General features: G+C 38.3%; 1 protein-coding gene across 1 annotated transcript in view; it reads right to left on the reverse strand.

Moving 5' to 3' along the window:
- Positions 1-19,990, reverse strand: part of SLC15A1 (solute carrier family 15 member 1) — a 422,183-nt gene that overhangs the window by 281,392 nt on the left and 120,801 nt on the right. The window lies entirely within an intron of this gene.

The following is a 19,990-nucleotide window of genomic DNA, read 5'->3' on the forward strand; positions in this document are numbered from 1 at the left end:
TTTGTATTTTTAATTGGTTTGGTCTTACTGATAGCAGTGCGCTGCTTTATCCATTATGCGTATCCTGGTTCAGACTGTTCGCTAAACTAAGTGAGTGAGCTAATTTATATATGCCCTCTGGTTTTACAGATTGTTCTCATAGATAGATTGTTTACTAGCCTCAGATAAAAAAACAAGGTTTTTACTTTAGCTGTGGTCCATATATAGTGGTTTTACATGACTTATTGAATTAGTGTTTTGCACGTGGAGCTGTTAGACGCCATCGCTTAAACTGTAGGTAATGGTATAATGCATCCTATGCAACCATTGGTGACGATGGTTTATTCCTAAATGAAGGGTTTGGTTTAGTTATCTGTCCCTTATGCCTTTGTGTTATTTTCAAACATATATCAAAGAAAAGATCTGCATTTACCCATTTAATTTTACAATGCTAACAGGCATTCTGAATTATAAAAAATTATTTATTTATTTATTTATTTTATTTTATTTTATTTTACATTTGTTGACCGGACTAGTCTAACTGGATACATGTCCATTTTCAGTAGAGGCCCGAGGAGAAAAGCTCCGAGCAGCAATAATTACAACAATACAGTAAAATTAAAATTAAAATTGATACAGTGTTTACATTAAAAGATAGGGTTAAGCAGAGTTATTTAGAAACATTTAGGCTAGAATAAAATACCATGAGTAGAAACAAAAAAAACAGATTTTTTTTTCTTCCTGAGAAAGAACAGGATGGGCAAGAGATATCGGTCAGGGATAGAGCAGGGACAAAGCCAGTGGGATTTAAGATATTCTTTAAGATGCTTCTTATAAAGTAGAGTAGAAGTAAGGTTGGAAAGTTCAGAAGGAAGATGGTTCCAGCTCTTTCCTACGGTGTTTGTGAAGAGTGAGTCCCCAGCTTTGTTGTTGGATTTAATGGAAGAGATTTGAAGTTTATTTGCTGAACATAGGGTTGCAAGGTTTTTGTAAGGGGAGATGAGATTAGTGAGTATAGGGGTATGCTTGGGGTAGTAGAGTATCTTATGGGAGATAAGTTGTTGAAAAAGTAGTTGGTTTTGTAGTTCTAACCAACCCAGTTGTTTGAGGTTGTGGCAATGATGAGTTCTATATGGGGTACCAGTAGCAAATCTGGCTATGTTATTATAGCTGGTGGAGAGTTTGGAAAGGTTGGTTTTGGAAAGATTAGTATATATAGCAGAAGCATAGGACAGGGTAGAGATTAGATGAGTTTGGGCTATAGTAATTTTGGCTGCAGGGGTAAGGAAGGATTTTATTCTGTATAAGGTCCCTAGTTTTTTGTTAACAGTCTTTATATTGGAATTAATATGGTCATTGCAGCTAAGGTTGTTGTCAATTGTAACACCCAGCAGGCGGGTTGTAGTATCAGAGGATATGATAGTTCCATTGTTAGAGGTTAATGTCAAGTGTGGTTGAGGTTACTTGTGAGTAGGAGAAAAGAGCAATAGTTTGGTTTTCTTGGGGTTAAGAAGAAGGCAGTGTTTCGTGAACCAGTTCTCAACACTGTTAAATACTGTTTGGGTGAGGCACTGGAGAGAGGTTATGGTCTTGGCTGAACAAATTAAGGTGGAGTCATCTGCATACTGTATACAGGTGGCTTGAGAAATACTAGTATGTAGATCATTCATAAACAGAGAAAATAGAAGTGGTCCTAGAATAGAGCCCTGTGGTACTCCAATGTTTACAGAGAGGGATGAAGAAATATTATGATTCCAGAGAACTACTTGCTATCTATCTTGTAGATAGGATATAAACCATTGTAATGCTTGTGGGTCAAGTGATTGGGCTTTTAGAGTGTTGATAAGTATGGTATGGTTCACCATATCAAATGCTTTTGAAAGATCTATGAAAAGAGCAGAAGAAAAGTAGTTATTGTTACGATTTTTGTTTATAGAGTCTGAGAAGGATAGCAGAGCAGTTGTTGTGCTATGGTAGGGCCTAAAACCATGTTGGCAATTGGCAAGTAGATTATTTTGTAGTAGGTGGTCAAGCAGTTGTCGGTGTATACATTTCTCCATTATTTTAGCTAATGAAGAGAGTAAGGCAATAGGCCGAAAGTTAGAAAGCTCAGTTGAAGACCCACCTTTGTGTAAAGGGATTATATGGGAGATCTTCCACAGAGAAGGGATTTTGCTTTCTGAAATTGTTCTATTTATAAGTATGGAGACGGGGTAGGCTATAGGGGTAGGCTATAGCTTTAGCTGCGATTTGTATTCAGCTGGAAGACAGTCTGCGGAGGGGGTGCATGGCTTGAGCTTTTGAAGGAGGTTACCAATGAGGGATGTAGGTACTGGGTGTATATGGAAGGTAGATGATGAGGTATTAGGTGTATTTGATGGGAGGGTGGAGGTGGTAGGTAATGTATTAGCTAGGGATAGGATGGCTTCAGTAAAATAGTGATTAAAGGCATCAGGAATCTGGTTAGAGTTATTATGGTCGAAACCTGTAGGGTCAGGAGTTTTAGAGAGTCCTGGTTGAAAAAGTTTGTTAATGCTAGACCAAACTTTTTGGGGGTGTTGATGGTGGGTTTGTTGTAGGTGGAAGTAATAGTCTTTTTTGTCTTTGAGAATGTCCTTCTTAGTTGCATTTCGTAACTGTTTAAAGTAGAGGTGATCTGTTGGGTTTCTGGAGGTTCTCCATTTGGCCCAAATTTTATTTCTGAGAAGGATCTTTTGCTTGGTTGCCTTTGTGAGCCAGGGGGCAGTTTTGGTTCTTATGTGGGAAGAGCGAGAGGGAGCATGGTAGTCTAGTATTTGGAGAAATCTAGTATTGAAGTAGGTTACTGCTTCATCAAGTTCAAGATGAAACATAGGAGACCAGTCACATGCTATGAGTTCGTTTTGGAAGCTCTCTGGATTAAAGTATTTTTTGGAGTGGGAGGTTTTAAAAATATTTGTGTTGGGGGTATAAGATTTTTCTTTGATGATGTAGGTTAGCATGTGGTCACTCATATCATCTTGGAGTGTTCCTGACTTATAAGAATCAATATGACTATTTAGAAGGATCCAGTCTAAGATGGTTTCTTTATTGTTTTGTTTATGGATTCTAGTAGGAGTGGTTATTATTTCTGTAAATCCATAGAGATGTATGTGGTTGGTAGGATTGGGAGAATTACATGTTTTCCAGTCTATGTTAAAGTCTCCTAAGATAATGGTTGCTTGGGGTAGGTGGGAAGTGAGGTAACTAAGTAAATTTTCTAGAGTATTGATGTTATTTCCAGGGGGAGGTAAGTGCAGATTATATAGATAGATTTGGAGTTATTGATTTGTAGTTTTGCAGTCAGGGTTTCTGAGTTGGGAACTGAGGGAAGTGACAAATTGGAGGGTGAAAGTTGTAGTTCAGATTTATACAAAATGGCTACTCCACCACCCTTTTTGGTGCTGCGATCACATCTCAGGATGTTATATCCTGGAGGGGTGATTTCCTAGTTGAGAGTAGAGGGCTTTAGCCATGTTTCAGAAAGACAGAGAATATCAAATGAGTGAACATCTAGGAGTGCATGTAGGTGGGAAGTTTTATTGTTAATGCTGCAGATGTTAAGGTGAGCTATTAGGAGGGAGTTAGGTGGTCTATTTGGTGTAAGATATTTGAAGTAGTTAGGTTGAGGGTTTTTTTTGGTAATGTCAGTATTGGGGCCTGGGTTAGGATGAATGTCACCATCTAGTAGTGGGTGTGGTTACGGATAGTGTATAAACTTGTAGATTTTATCATAATAATTTGTGTTTTTTTTGGTAAGAATGTAAGTAATATGGGTAGATCTATGATACTTTGGAAGTATATAAGTGGAGGTAGAGGTTATGTTAATATGGTTGAGATAGTTATCGAGAGAGAGTGATAGAGTTCCTTGAAGGGGGTGGAGATGTTCTTGAAGAGAAATATGTTCAAATGAGGTTAATGTGTAAGGTATTGTAAGAGAAGCAAGAGTTGTTGTTAAGAGTAGTATATATGGGTAGAAAAATTTATGTGTTGGGTCCATGTGGAGGTATAGATGTGTTATAAGTGAAGGAAGGATAGAGGAATGACGTAGATAAGGGAGATAGAGGGAGAAAGGAGGAAAAGTGGTGTGAGATAGCGTAGGTTAAAGGATAAAGGTACTTATAAGTGAAGTAAGATGGATTTAATAGCTTAACTGAAAATAAAAGTAATATGGTGTAAGCTAAGAAAGAGGTTAGGGTGCGTTATATAAATAAGGTCAAATTAAGTAATTAAGATGTACAAAAGGTAGTAGGAGGGAGTGCTAAGAGGAAGTGGGTCATGACTGGCTGAGGAGGAGAAGGGGTGTGGTTACATGAGTATAAGGTTAGGAGTAGTGGGGGTGTGTGGGAATTGGGGGTAGGGTAGGGGAGCGGAGTGAGCCTGTAGGGCAAACGGAGCGGGTAGAGCAAGAAAGCGATTAGTGGCAGCAAAAAACAATCAGATAACTACCGACTGCTGAGAGCTGCAGGTATGAAGAGTAGGTGTGGGGAGAGGAAAAGCAAGGAAATAAAGGATGTGGAAGTGAAGTAGCACTGAGAAGTAGAAGTAAAGTATGAGGAGAGCAAGGATGGCCAAAACAGGGAACAAGGTCTACTGTGGCGTGCTTGGGGCAACAAGGGAAGGAGAAGAAGAAAGTAAAGGGAGATGTCCTAGTTTAGGGTGCCATCTAGTGGGCAAAATGGGACAGTACAGTAGAGGTGAGCAGGTAGATATGGAAGATAACAGGGTTTGCGAGGGATCCTGCGGGTAGGAAGGTGCAGGAGACAACACAAAAGGAGGAAACAAAGTAACAAAGAGCAAGAGAAGGTCCATGCAGAGGGAAACAGTGAAAATAGTGAGAGGTGTAGAAGGGAGTAAGGCTGCTAGGTGGTTTGGCTAGGTCATAAGGTTATATACATACAGTAGGGATAGGCAAATATGCAGTTTTACAGCTAATGTATAAAAACACGTACTTTCTTGCCTCCTGGAGAACAGGGTACTAGGTAGGATGGCAAGTTCTTTGCTTTGGATGAGCTTTGAGGATTTGTTTGCTGGGGGTCCTTCCACCGATTAATTAGTTTCTTAAATATTCAACTGTTAGGTAGTAGTTTCAAGCTTTCTTGCCTCCTGGAGAACAGGGTACTAGGTAGGATGGCAAGTTCTTTGCTTTGGATGAGCTTTGAGTATTTGTTTGCTGGGGGTCCTTCCACCGATTAATTAGTTTCTTAAATATTCAACTGTTAGATAGTAGTTTCAAGCTTTTTTGCCTCCTGGAGAACAGGGTACTAGGTAGGATGGCAAGTTCTTTGCTTTGGATGAGCTTTGAGGATTTGTTTGCTGGGGGTCCTTCCACCGATTAATTAGTTTCTTAAATATTCAACTGTTAGGTAGTAGTTTCAAGCTTTCTTGCCTCCTGGAGAACAGGGTACTAGGTAGGATGGCAAGATAAAAAAGAAAAAAGCTATCCAGATCATTTAATTGGGAAATATTTCAACAATTAATTAATAAAAAGAAGCAATAAAACCAAAAACATTAGGATTATCAGAACTAGTATAGCGATATTCAGATTACTTAATTGTGAAGAATTTCATTCGTTAATTGAAGAGAGACTTAATCAATATTAATATAAGCGATATCCTCAACTCTCAGTTTAGAAGGGCTTAAACTGTGCGCTACCTGCCTGGTGAAGACCGTGAGCTTATTTCTAAGCACACCTATTTTTGCTCTCTTTTTTATACCACATTTCCTCATCACTTATAACCACTTTAAAGGAGTGTTAGCAGCATACTCAGCTACAAGGGCCATGGCTCAGAGCTAGTAGCGGGAAACAACCCAGAGGTTATTTTTTCCCTTCATTATTTACCATAGTTTGTAGTAATTCTTAATACAGCTCTCAGGCCACATATCTACAAAGGACACGAATTAGCTTTAGTAATGGGAGAAAACCAAGAGGTTTATTCCCTTTATTATTTATTACTCTTTTTTAACAGTATTTACTCTGTACTCCTGCCAAATTGATTTCGTTATCAATTGGCTCCTAGGGCTAGAACTGGGTAACCTCAAATAGCCTGTCACATCCACTAAACAAATTCTATAATTACTGGGGATTAAAAAGAAATAAGGGTTAATGCCTATAGAACACCTAGTTCACTAAATGTTATACACAAACGCTGGCCTAGTAACACGGACTTTAACCTGCTTCATTATTAGTGCAGAGTGTAGGCAGTATTTTTTGTTTCCTTTCCCTGGCTTACCTAGTGGCACCTGGCAATTCTAAATATTGTTATATCACCTTTTTAATAATGTTACATTGTGCTCATTCTCTAAATTTGATGCAAACCAAATTATAACCTGGAATTACATTAAGCACTGTTTTGTTTTTCCTTGAACTGAACTAGACCTAATGGGTCTTATGTTAAGACCTACACAATTGGTGTGCTATTTCTATCTGTTCCTCATTTTAATGACATTGTGCTATGCAGCTCTGACCTGCCTTTTGAAACTATAATGTGTTTTTTAAGTTAGTTTTTTAGCAACTTTAGAATCTCTGCCCGATACAGTGTATATAGCTACTATATTAACCCTGAGATTTTACTAGTTATGTTGCTGCCTTATTTGCTTTCTATGTGAATGTATTCATGTTTTTTTTTCTTGTCCATCTTATATTACCTGTACGCTTATTTGCTAATTTACTGTATTGTCTTTACTGCATTTTTTCTTTCTTTTCTATAATCTACCCAGTTTTCTAGCCTAATTATCCTGTTCTAAGAATTTAAGAACCTACCTTCTGACAGCCAAGAACCTACCCCTCTGTTTTTCCTGCTGTGTTATCCTTTAACCAGGGACTTAGGCCATATAAACTCTGCACCCCTACCACTACAAGGATCAAGAAAGTATGTGGTCTCCTACAGCTGACACTATAGCCTAACTTTGTATATAATATTATACTAAGGGTTTATACACACTTCCCAGCCAGGTCTGCCAGCAGCCATATCCTCTTTCTACTTTGTAACCTTCTTACCTCTGTCTTTTCCCTTACTGTACACTCCTCTGTACCTCATACATTCTACCATTGTAATCCCTGTCTAGTTACCCTTTAAGGATCTATTGCAAACTTATCCTTGTCCACTAGGTGGTGCCACTATCTACCTTTTCTTCACTCCCATGTCTACCCCCCTTTTTTGCTTCTACCTAACTGCCTTTTTTTCACTATTCTGCTCTTCATTCCATCCTACTCTAACCTCATTCTTTCCCTATAGCTACCAAGTTTTATTACTACTATCTATTACTGAGTTTCTACTCCCATCACTTATCCCCTCCTTGTTCACCTTCAGCAGCCTGCATTTCACTGATTGTCTCTCTAGACCTTTAGCCTTTCAGTTGTTTCTTCCCGCTCTGTTCGCCCTTTGGGCTCACTCCGCTCCCCTACCCTAACCCCAATTCCCACCCACCCCAGGGGTCCTAGTCTCATACTTCCTAGCCACTCCCAACTTTTTCAGCCAAAACACCAATTAATTATATCACCCTAGATAATTAACACCACACCCTTGTCTCCATTTAATCTACCTTATCACACATTTCTTAGTATCTATCTCCCAATCATTCCTCTCTATCCTATCCTCTACTACTACCACCTACCTTAGTACCTTTTTCAAATTATATAACCATGCCCAAACAAACCACCTCTTCACTAACTAAAATACTACTCATTGCCTCACTGGTATCCTTTATAACCTCAGCCTATCTATTAACCTTCTTCGAACACCTACATTTCTCTCAGTTACCCACCCAACCAAACAGCCACCCAAACTCTCAATTTCTCCCATGACAACATAAATATAATATCAACACCTAGCTACCTACCTGCAAAGTACCATAGATTGGCTCATATTAAATATAATAATCCACTAACCAATAAAACTAGAGATCTATTTAGTAACCTAAATTTTTCCTTACTTATACTAAAAAAGCAAACCTTAGAAAATGGAGATATACATTCTAATCCAAGCCTTGTAATGTCATACCTACTGATCTTCTTACTATCAATCCTTTCATCACACGGACCTCCAATGAACACGCCAGTTCCTTCCTAATAGCACATCTCAATATCCAAAGTGTTAATAACAAAATTCCCCAACTCCATTCTCTCTTGGACATACCCTCTTTTGATATTCTATGTTTGACAGAAACTTGGTTAAAACCTGGAACTCCAGATAATGAAATTATTCCACCAGGATATAATATTATAAAATTAGATTGTAATAAAAGAAAGGGAGGGGGAGTAGCAATTCTCTTAAAGGATGGACTCCAAGTTTCCTCCTTACCCTACAACCCACCTATGGACACTAATGCTGAAGTCCGTATTTCCAAAATTCAGCTGAACTCTACTAAGTCCATATATATCATATGTGTCTATTTGCCTCCTGGAAATAATATTAGTTCACTAGAGGATATTCTTTGCTGGATCTCATCAACCTTCCCACAATAAACTATTATCCTAGGAGACTTCAATATTGACTGCAAGTGCATTAATAGTGAGCACCCCACTTCTCATATTAACCTTCATGGATTCTCCCAGACCATCACCTCCCCCACAAGAAACAACAAACCCAACAATAAAGAAAGCACCCTGGATTTGATTCTCATTAATAATTACCACCAAACCTACAAAGCTGGTATTCTCCCTGATGATGTTAGTGACCAATCTTTGACCTACATAATCAGACAAAAATTGACATCTCTCACCCAGCATCATATAGAAATATATGGTCCAACAAGCATTTCAACCAAGGTCTATTCCACAGTGAACTTAGCGCTCGCAATTGGTCTCCCCTAAAAACCCTAGCACTTGAAGAGGCTGTCAAATACTTTAACTCCAGGTTCTTGGATATCTTTGACCAGCATGCACCCAAGCGTACTATCAGAACAAGGTCAAAACCAGCCCCCTGGCTCTCCCAAGAAACAAGGCAGAAAATCCTGATCAGAAATAAAGCCTGGACCAAATGGCGAACTACCAAAACCTCATCAGATCAGCTAGTATTTAGGCAGATGAGAAATATGACCAAAAAGGCAATACTCTTAGACAAAATAAACTTTTACTGTAAAATGCAGCAAACACACCAAAATAAACCTCAAAAATTCTGGGCTAGTATCAATAGAATCCTACACCCAGGTCATTCCAGTACACCAACCCCAACAGGTGCAAATCATGAGACTCCCAACCAAACTGCTAATGCCTTCAATACCTTCTTTACAGAAGTCATCCAAACACTATCCAGTCAGCTAACCCCAGACAGCTCCAGTCTTCCTTCCCCAACAACTAGCTCTCTTCCTAAATTCCTTCTGCAACCCATCGCAACTAATTTCATTTACAAACTCATTCAAAAACTTAAGCATTGTACTCCTTCTGCTGACCAAATCCCAGCTGAATACCTGCAAAAAGCAGCTAAAGATGTAGCTTATCCTATATCCATCCTGATAAACAGAACCATTAGTGAGGGAACTATCCCTGCCATCTGGAAAATCTCACACATTATCCCCCTACACAAAGGTGGTAATTCAAACGAAAATTCTAACTATTGGCCCATAGCCCTATTATCCCCCTTAGCTAAAATAATAGAAAAATGCATTCATCATCAGCTTTTACACCAGTTAATCCAACACAAAATACTAGCTAAGAGCCAGCATGGCTTTAGGCCATTCCATAGTACCACTACTGCCCTTTTATCCTTCATAGATACCATTAACAGAAACCGCAACAACAATCTTCTTTCCTCAGCTCTATTTATTGATCTTTCAAAAGCTTTCAATATGGTAAACCATACATTGCTTATAAATATCCTCAAATCCCTCTCTCTTGACACATTGACAGTAAAATGGTTCACCTCTTACCTTAGCAATAGGCAGCAGGCTGTTCTCTGGCAGAATAATCTATCATCCTACCTGCCAGTGACACTGGGTGTCCCCACAAGGCTCTATTTCGGGTCCTTTCTTATTCTCTATTTTTATTAATGATCTTTACTTAGCTATTCCTTTAGCTACCTGTATACAATATGCAGATGATTCCACACTAACCTGTACAGCTAAATCATCACCTGAACTGCAATCCCTAACTCAGAATTTATTTAACATAGTAGAGTCATGGTTCTTAAAATGTTGTCTCCTCCTGAATCCCAAAAAACTAAGCTCCTGCTCTTTACTCCTACCCATAAGACCCTGCCAATAGATTTTTCTGTGACTTCTAATAATGGTACCCTCATATCCCCTGACTCTACCACCAAACTCCTAGGCATTACTATTGACAATAATCTTACCTTTGACACCCACATTAATAACACAATAAAAACAGTTAACAGAAAAATGGGATCCCTGTATAGGATCAAACCTTTCCTTATTCCTATAGCAAGAACTACTATTGCCCACACCTATCTTATCTCCACACTTCTGTACGCCTCCCCTGTATACACTAACCTGGCAAAGAATAATCTTCTGAAACTGGCTAGCTCCTGTAATAACATTGCCAGATTTGCCACTGGTAATCCTTTCAGATACCATCATTGCTAGAATCTAAAACAGCTAGGAGGGCTGGAACTACAAAATCAGATTCAGTTTAACCAACTTACTATTGCCCATAAAATCCTCAACCAGCCTAATAATACCACTATACTCACAAACCACCTAAGCCCCTACAAAAATCTAAATACCTTACGCTCATCAAACAAACTACTTGTTATCATAAGTAAGTCTAACAATATGGCAGGTAACTCTCTGTTCTCAAACACAACTGGGAAAAGCTGGAACCTGCTCCCTACTGAACTTACTTCTCTTCCTTCCTTACCCCTCTTCAAACAAAAACTTAAAATATTCCTTAGAACACACTGGCTATGCCCATGCAGTAACCCAGAATAAGCTACTACTCTTATACTAATATCTCCATAACTCTATTCTCTACTAACTTTTATGTTCCTAATTGCTTACCTTGTAAGAAAGGTAAACCAGGAAAACAGTTCCTCTTGTCAAGAACTCGTCCTATATTGTGTATAAAGTTATAAGTGTTTTTTGTTAAGGACTGCTTATGTGCTGAAATATCTGATATGCTCATCTTTATGGTCCCTTTAGTAACCCTATCTCATTGTTTAATAATTGTATAATAATTCTTCTGTAAATGGACATATATCCAGTTAGACTAGCCCAGTCAACAAATGTAAAATGTATATATATATATATATATATATATATATATATATATATATATATATATATATATATATACAGACATAGAGAGATAGCAGGAGAGGGAACACCATCAGATTTCAAAAGTTATAAACTGTTTTTATGAGAAGTAATAGCATCAAATATCAGATTAGATGTATTATTTTAAGCCATTTCAGCAACAGTAAAAAATGCAATAATGTTTTTTCAAGCATGTTTTATGTTGATTAAATATCAAGAAGAAGAAGGAAATGAGTGCAGATTGAAGTAGGGGGGTAACAAAAGGCTATAGAGCTGGATAAGGAACTATTAGTAATTAATGAGTTAAGGAAATTATTTTTGCACTAATATTAAATTGAGGGGATACCAACAAGATCAAAACAGAAAGTTATCTTAATTATGTCTGTTGAAAAGAGGATAAGAAACCCATTGAAGAGCAGAATAAGAGGACCTTCATCAACTAATACCAAATTTTTGGCAGTACTGTTACATATACATGGCCACTAGTGTACATTAATCTGGGTAAGTGTTCATTTGCATAAACATACTAGTAAATGAGGAGATATTTGGGGATGTAGATGGCTAAGTGCCTTATCACAGCAATGTTTTCTAGTGCTGGCATAGTTATCACAAAACTTATTGATGTAAGAAGTGTGCATTGAATGACTACCTCTCACTTCAGTCTTCAGTAAGAGCAAGAATGCCATGCTGAGAGGGGGGTCAGGACATAGTGAGTAAAGCATTGGGCAGACATCAAGACAGTGATGAAATAAATTAATAAGAAGCTGGCCGACTTAAGGTAGCCAATGGAACAAGGGTCAAATAGGCTGCCTCCTAGTGTCCTAATGAATCATGTCTTTCAACCAGGGGATCATGACTTGGAGAATTTCAGCAGGTTATTAACGAATGAAGGAGTAACTGAAGATTGCTAGGTAGTAAGCATAGTACCATTGTGCAAGGAGGAGCATTAAAAAAGCTAGGGAACCGCAGGCCCCTGGCAGCAGTGGTAGAAAAAGTCAAGGAGGAAATAGTCGGGGAAAATCCAGGTGTTTTCTCAGAGAACAACAATCATTACGATGTCAGCCAACTTGAGTTGATAGCCAGATCTGGTTTTATAACTTCAAAACTACTGACAAACAATTTTTCTACGTGGATCACACTAAAGTATTTTTTGCATTAGTCCCATACAGGTGGCTACTAGGAAAACTGTAAGGTATTAGATGCAGGAATTAGACATTGCATGGTTGAAGACTAGAATACAGAGGATTTTTGTCACAAAGATGATGACAGAAATTTGGAGCATGACTAATGGAATACCACAAGGGTTGATCCTAGATGTACCTCTCTTCAATTAGTTGGTTTCAGGCATATTTGAGGGAACATAGGCCAGGATTAGCCTCTATCAAAACACAATAATAGATGCCATAGTGAGCTGGCCCCATGCATAGTTCCATAAAACCATGACTACCCTCCATGTGACTTGGCACTAACTAGTAGTCAAGGTATGGGAGAGAGAGAGAGAGAGACAGTGATAGAGGGATGGCGGGTGAGTAACATTTTCTCCCATGATGAGGAGGTGTTGGTACATGCCCTGCTGTTAGTGCATCATTCGAGTAGACCTCTGAAGTGTACTCCATGCATAATAGTAAAGATTCAGGGGGCAATCCTGCTAAGCACAACAGGTTTACAGAAGTATTCATCAGCAATGAGCTCTGGTGAGTGGGCACTGTATTCTTCCTGCAAGTCATCATGAAGGAAGTTGTTGTTTGTCTTTTCGGCTTTTCCTGGTTAGGGGTCGCCACAGCAGAACTCCGGTCTGCTAATGACTGGCAGTAGATTTTTTTTTATGGTGCAGAGTTGCCAGACCGGCACCCAAACTCCAGCGAAGGCATGCCCATTCACTCATGTCTTTCGAACACCAGTCGACCGCAGGGAGGACATGCAGACTCCACACAGAAGGCACTCCAGCCGAGAATCGAACAGAAGAACCTCTTGCTGTGAGACAAGAAAGCTACCGCTGCACCACCGCTGCTTCATACTTCATCTTGAAGGAAGTGCATACTCAAAAACTTGAGTATGACATGCCCCATTTCTTACTACCACTGCATGAAAAGAAGATGAGGTTACTAAGGCACTGTCACCCCTAGAATGGGAGAAATCCATGGGGTGATATGGACAAGTAATGCCAAGCAGGATTGAAGAGAAAATTGATGTGTGTTCAAGGGGAGGTTTAATGGTAAGGGCTTGTAAAGGATAAAAATGAAAGGTGTGGCAGTGGATAATGCTACAGGATTGTAGGGATGGGTTTGCAAACTCTTAGGAGGTCAATGTAGTGGTGCCAGCTGAGGTTTATTTCAGTGAAATCAAAGTACTGCAACAAGGATCACAGCAGCCTTTCTGGTATAAAGTACCAGATGGGAGGGGTTCAGCTGCTATCAACAGAGCAGGAAAAAGATCTGGAGTCTGGGGATGTTACCCATTCTTGGCAAACAAAATGCTGGGGTGTGTACTCAGGGGCATAGACTAAAAAATCAAAGAGAGATTGCTCCTACTCTGCAAGGCCCCAGTTAAGCCACACCTCCTGCACTCTGTCCAGTTCTTGAGGCTATAAAATAACAGAGACATGAAGCTGCTGGAAGAAATTCAAGGAAGGCCAGCAGAAGGATGTGTAGGCTTGAGGGGAATGAAAATGATCACAGATCACAGGATTCATGGATCCTAACATTAGAGACCAGAAGAGCTATGGGGATATGACCTTAGTGTACAAGATCATGTAGGGGAGATGTAAATCAGTTAACCCTAACAGAAAAAACAAAGGGACAAGGAAAGAATACAGGCATCACTTTATGCAGACCAATAATTCCCTGGTACTGTAAAAATATTTAATTGTAAGAGTGTTGTGGAATGGATGAAGAGAACAAATGGTAGAGATGGAATCCAATGAGGCATTCCAGATGGGATAGAGTAGTAAGGGAAAGGATGAGGAGAATGGAATGATGAAATGAGCTGAATGCACTTAAAAGGCACACAAGATACGCTAATTGGATGTTTCTTCTATCAATTACGTGTAATGTATTTTATTGTTAAATAGATAGTAAGGATAAATTTACATCTGTGAATGGGTGTTAAGTACTAAATATGGGTAAAGGGGAAAACAGTGTATAGCTCACACAGAAGAACATATGGCACATTAATATATCCAGCCTAGTTAAAGATGTATGCAAGCAGAGAATGCAAAAGATAAAAGAAAACATACAGTAGACTGCTGAAACAGAAAAGCAGCTGAAGGCTTATAAAAAGAATAGGAAGGTGGGAGGAAGGCTGGGCCATTCATCAGGATAATAAAGCAGTTTAGAAGACAGCTAGATGAGAGAGAGACAGAGACAGAGACAGAGAGAGAGAGAGAGAGAGAGACAGAGACAGAGAGAGAGAGAGAGAGAGAGAGAGAGAGAGAGAGAGAGAGAGAGAGAGAGAGAGAGAGAGAGAGACAGAGAGAGAGAGAGACAGAGACAGAGAGAGAGAGAGACAGAGACAGAGAGACAGAGAGAGAGAGAGAGAGACAGAGAGACAGAGACAGAGAGAGAGAGAGAGAGAGACAGAGACAGAGAGACAGAGAGAGAGACAGAGAGAGAGACAGAGAGAGAGAGAGAGAGACAGAGAGAGAGAGACAGAGACAGAGAGAGAGAGAGAGAGAGAGAGACCTGATACTGTGAAACAATGGAGAAAAGCAAGAGATGCTGGTGAATAAGCACTGAACACATTTTATATTAATCACCAACCAAGTAGTAGAATAAGAATAACACAATGCCAGCCAAATAATCCATTTTAATAAAACAAGCAGTTTCTCTAGTGCCTCGGCTTACCAAAAGCCTTCCAGGAGTCCTGGAAGGCTTTTGGTGAGCTGAGGCACTAGAGAAACTGCACATTTTATATTAATGTCTGCAAGGGCAGGAGAGGGCAGGAAACTGATTGGGTAAGTGTGTGAGTGACTGAAATAAATGGTCAGATGTGGAAGAGTGAAAAATAATAAACCAGGAACCATGACAATATGTTGTTGGTGGTAGAGAAATACAAGACAAAATGATGGTTACTCCAAGGTGCTAAAACACTTGATAGAACTATATTGTAATCCACTTACAGACTTGGTAACTGGATTACTGCCATAACAGTGAAAGAAAGCATCAATGGGGGGTTAAGGCACAAGTAACTTCAGATATGATGGTTGGGCATCAGGCTGGTACCTCGGCGCAGTAAAAATCCACTGCCAATCATTAGCAGACCAGAATTCTGCTGTGGCGAGCCCTAAACAGGAAAAGCCAACAGACGTTAGTTTTAGGGGCAATATATAATTATCGATCATGGGATGGGTAATGGCAATCTATAACCAAATGGGGAGGTTATTTTGAGCACAAAAAGGGGGAACTGACTATGCTTAAAATGGTCTACAAGGACAGCTAGCCAAGTACTTATCTATGAACCTTGGAACAAATGCAGGAGAAAATGCCTTTAATGGAACTTTACAGAATGGGCAGACAAGTGTAGCTTGGATTTAACAACCAGAAGTACAAGATGTTACACATTGGTGGAAGGAGTCTGCATTATAATGCAGGCCATGGAACAAATCTTTGCTCTTGAGGTGAATTTTCTTGGCATCCATGTCATGAACACCTGATCATAATCCTCCATATCTACAGTACTAGTGCAGGTAAACTGTTTAAACAATGCAAATAACTATTTCATTTATCATCATGAGTACCAGATATAACATATTACGTGGCTATCAGGTGGATGTAATGAGCACAATACGAAATTATGTGTAGATGTAACTAGCCACCTGCTTCAGTTTATTATTGGTTCATAGGAGGTTACTAGGCTAATGGCCCTAGGGCCTTTACAAGCCTAGCCATGTTCAACCCATGTTCCCTAATTGACCTTGGTTAGATGGTCATTATTCACAGAGCGAGTATATGATCAGCACCGATTGCTCTGTCCATGAGGGACATAGGTGCTAGCCCAGGGTGAATTTATGGTCTCCCATCCAGTTGTCTAGGTTGCACTTGAATAGGGCTATTGAGGAGCTCTGCTTCATGTAAATTGGGAGTTTATTCTAGAGGAGTGTAAATCTCTGGAAGATATACCTGTCTCTCCAGCATGTTCTGTTAATGTCACAGGCTAGGTGATGAGCAAGTATGGAACACAAGACTAATCTATAACTGGAATAGTAGCTATTAGTGAAAATTAATATGAGCAAGGAAGATGTATAAAGAAATATTATAAGTAAAAGTTAGCAGGGTACATTAGTTTGATTAATACCATGAAGTATGAAAGAATTTCAGCCCTGTGAAAAAGATACAACAAAAGCTCTTCAAAATATTAGTGAAGCTATATAAAACCTTTAGATAGACTAAAATAAGTGAGTAGCCCTACCCAGACAATATTGTGGGGTGCATCCTGGTTAAAATTAAAAACTTTAGTCTACCTTTGTTAACATCTGTATTTAGTAAACTGCTGTTAAATAGCTTTGACTGTTTAATTACTGACTATTTAATAAAGAAGCATTGTATTGACTCATGTATGATAAGCTGGGAAGTAGCATGGCTTTATAACAGGAAACAAAGACTGAAAATATTAAATCAGTGCTCAGACTGTACTATGATTATTTCATGTGATCCCAAGGATCTGTTCAGGGACCCAATTCACTTTTATCATCTTGCAAATCATACCAGATTTCCACATTTGCAGATGATATTGAAATGGTAAAGATTTGAAAACACAGACGCTGAAAAAACAAACTTACATATATTAAGTCCGAGATGGCCATCTCTTGGAATATTTCCCTTTCTCCAGGGTAAAATCTCAAAGTTAATATATATAAGTTTGTGTAGTATGAGGGGGTTTGTCTCCACATCAGGAGGTTCTCAGGGATTCCCCCCTGCAAAAAAAAAGTTTAAATCAGAACAGAGATTTTCAACATTTGCTCTTCTCTTAGAGGTTCTGTCTTTTTTGGCATATTGTCACCCAGCATTTCATGTGCCAACATTTAAACAGAAAGCCTGTTAAAATAGGAGTTACCCTGTCTAGCATTAAAGAAGAAGCAAGTTGTAATAATTATCTTAATGGACTGCCCAACTGCTTTAATAATTCTGGTCTAAACATTCAATCAGTATAACAGCAGGATTGTGTTATTTGGTAAAAGTAATCCATCACTAAGTATCAGTATGGGAGGTTCAAAACTATCTCATTTCTCAGGGTACAAGGACGTTGGTGTCAAGATTACTAATAGTCTAACGTTTAAAGCAAATGTTCAACTTGTGAAGAGCAAGGCTATGAAAATGTCAGGATTAACATTAAAAATATTTTCATCCTGCAACTTTGTAGTACTGATTAAAACTTTTTGTTGTGGGGGTGTCACTCATCCTGGAATATAACTCATTCTTTTGTAGTTGATAGAAGAGCAACTTAATATTAAAGAGTGTAATGAGGAAATGTACAAAAAGAATTACAATATTTTCATGTTTTGTATATAAAGTTTGGTTAGAATTGTTTGACCTCTTCTCAATAAGCTACAGGAACCTGAATGGGAAATTATGCCTTTCTTATAAATCTACATATGATGAGGAAGTTAGGTTGTTACTGAATATTGATAATCTGCAAAACAAATATACGTCCAGAGGCACAGGCTTTACATGTGGATTGAGTAACTATCGTACCTCAGAGCATAACGAAGTAATGGAATAAGCTATCCCTAGAAATCAGGAAAAGTAGTTGAATAAATGCATTTAAAAATCTCAAAATATTTGGATGGGGGGATTTGACCTATTCAACCAGTCTGGAAACTGTATGGCCCTAATAGCAAATATACAGAAATCTTAAACCATGAAACCATGAAGAAATTATAATATTATTAAGCAGGCTTCCATAATTTGTACAAAATACTGGTGGCTCAGTTACTTTACAAATAATATTCAGCAGGAAGCTCCATTATATTAGTACATGAACAGTTCCAGTAGTTTCATGTGGGAACATTTCCTAAATACTTTCCCGACATATTTCATAATGAGAAACATCCAAACTTATACTACATAATCACCGTGCAGTGAGTCACTAAAGTAACTTATACGATTTTTCAACAAATATTACCTTCTAATTTAGAGATCCAAGTATTGTTGCTCTTGAGTTGTATATTTGTACACTATTTTTAATGCCAGGACACTTTTTTTCAGTCCTGAAGGTACTGTGATGCATTGTCTTTAACTGTGACATTTTGAGTACATTCTGAAGTTGTAGTCAGTCAGTCTTTTCAACAGCAGCACAGTGATGTGTTTTTCCTTGGAGGATTTGCTGCACATGGGACCATTTTATTATAGCACTGTTTTAAGTTTTTTGTTTAGTTTTATGAATATTTGGTAGTACAGGTAATGATATGTCAAGCTTGATAACAGGAAAGTATAAGCTGCTGTTATTAACAATTCTTTTTATAGGTAGGGTTAGCATTCTACAACAATCTCAGTTTTGGTTGTTTTACTTATTAAGTAGCTAGCGTGGTAACTCTGCTTGAGAAGTTGGTCTGTAATGACTCCTAAAAGTTTTCTTCGGTGGAGTTGCTCTATTTGGGGAAACAAAGAGATTTGACTGATGATGTTAAACAATTTTATCAACCATATCAGCTGCACGGAGGATGATTTCTGCCTTGTTAACATTTAATACACAGCAAAAATAGGGAAACTGGCAGCAAATCTGGCCTCTCCACAAACATAGTAACTACAGCAAAAACCAGAGTGTACCAGAGCCATAAGTAGTAATAAATCTGATTTATTACTACTCGTGGCTCTGCTGCACTCTGTTTCTTGCTGTTGTTAACATGTAATATTAGTTGAGATTATTTCTGCCATTTCTCTAGTTTATTAAAAGACCGTTGTGTAACTCCATGAGGTACATTTAGGATAATACCAGAGAATGTGTTATGTCACCCACATACTGAGCAAGTGAATACGAATATATTAATTGATAATATGGGTATATTATGAATAATTAATATGGGTATAAAGTGAACAATAGAATATGGATATAAGATATAGAATGCTAATGAGAACTGTTTTCTCAAGAATTGTTATGGGAATTCTTTCCATTTATAAATTCAGCATAACACTGCTAATGGAATATGGCACTGGCTTATATATGTATTCCAGGACAGATAGTTATAGACGGGGAAAAAAGTAAAAAAAAATGTCATTGAAAATGCAAAGGGAATGTCAAGTTTAATTTATGAGGAAAGACTTAGGGGGCTTAAATTATTTTCAGAGCATTTCAGACAGTAAGTTTTGGTGATTTAATTGGTGTGTTGAAAAGTTTAACAAATAAGGAAATTGGTTCCACACTAGGAATGTTCTTTTTGAAGCATGAAAAGAGCACCAGGAAAAAAAGGCTCACTAAAGACTTGCAGGTGATGAGATTTAAACTGGATAGGAATCTTTTTTACTAGAGCTGGATATGGAACGTATTACCATCAGAAATTAGACAAGTGGATAGCACAGAGAATTGAAAATCAAATTGGACTTATGGATTGGAGACAGTTTTTTGGGAGTTTGTCATTGTGGGGAATGGCTGGTAATGATCTCATCTGAGATCATGGATCAATTTTGAACACACATTGATATGATATAATATGATATGATACAATATGATACAATATGATATGATATGATACGATACGATATGATATGATATGATATGATACAATATATGATATGACATGATATGATGCGATACGATACGATATGATACGATATGATATGATATGATA

The sequence above is a fragment of the Protopterus annectens genome, chromosome 5.part0 (assembly GCF_019279795.1).
Source record: "Protopterus annectens isolate FY-2018-M chromosome 5.part0, PAN1.0, whole genome shotgun sequence".
Lineage (NCBI taxonomy): Eukaryota > Metazoa > Chordata > Ceratodontiformes > Protopteridae > Protopterus > Protopterus annectens.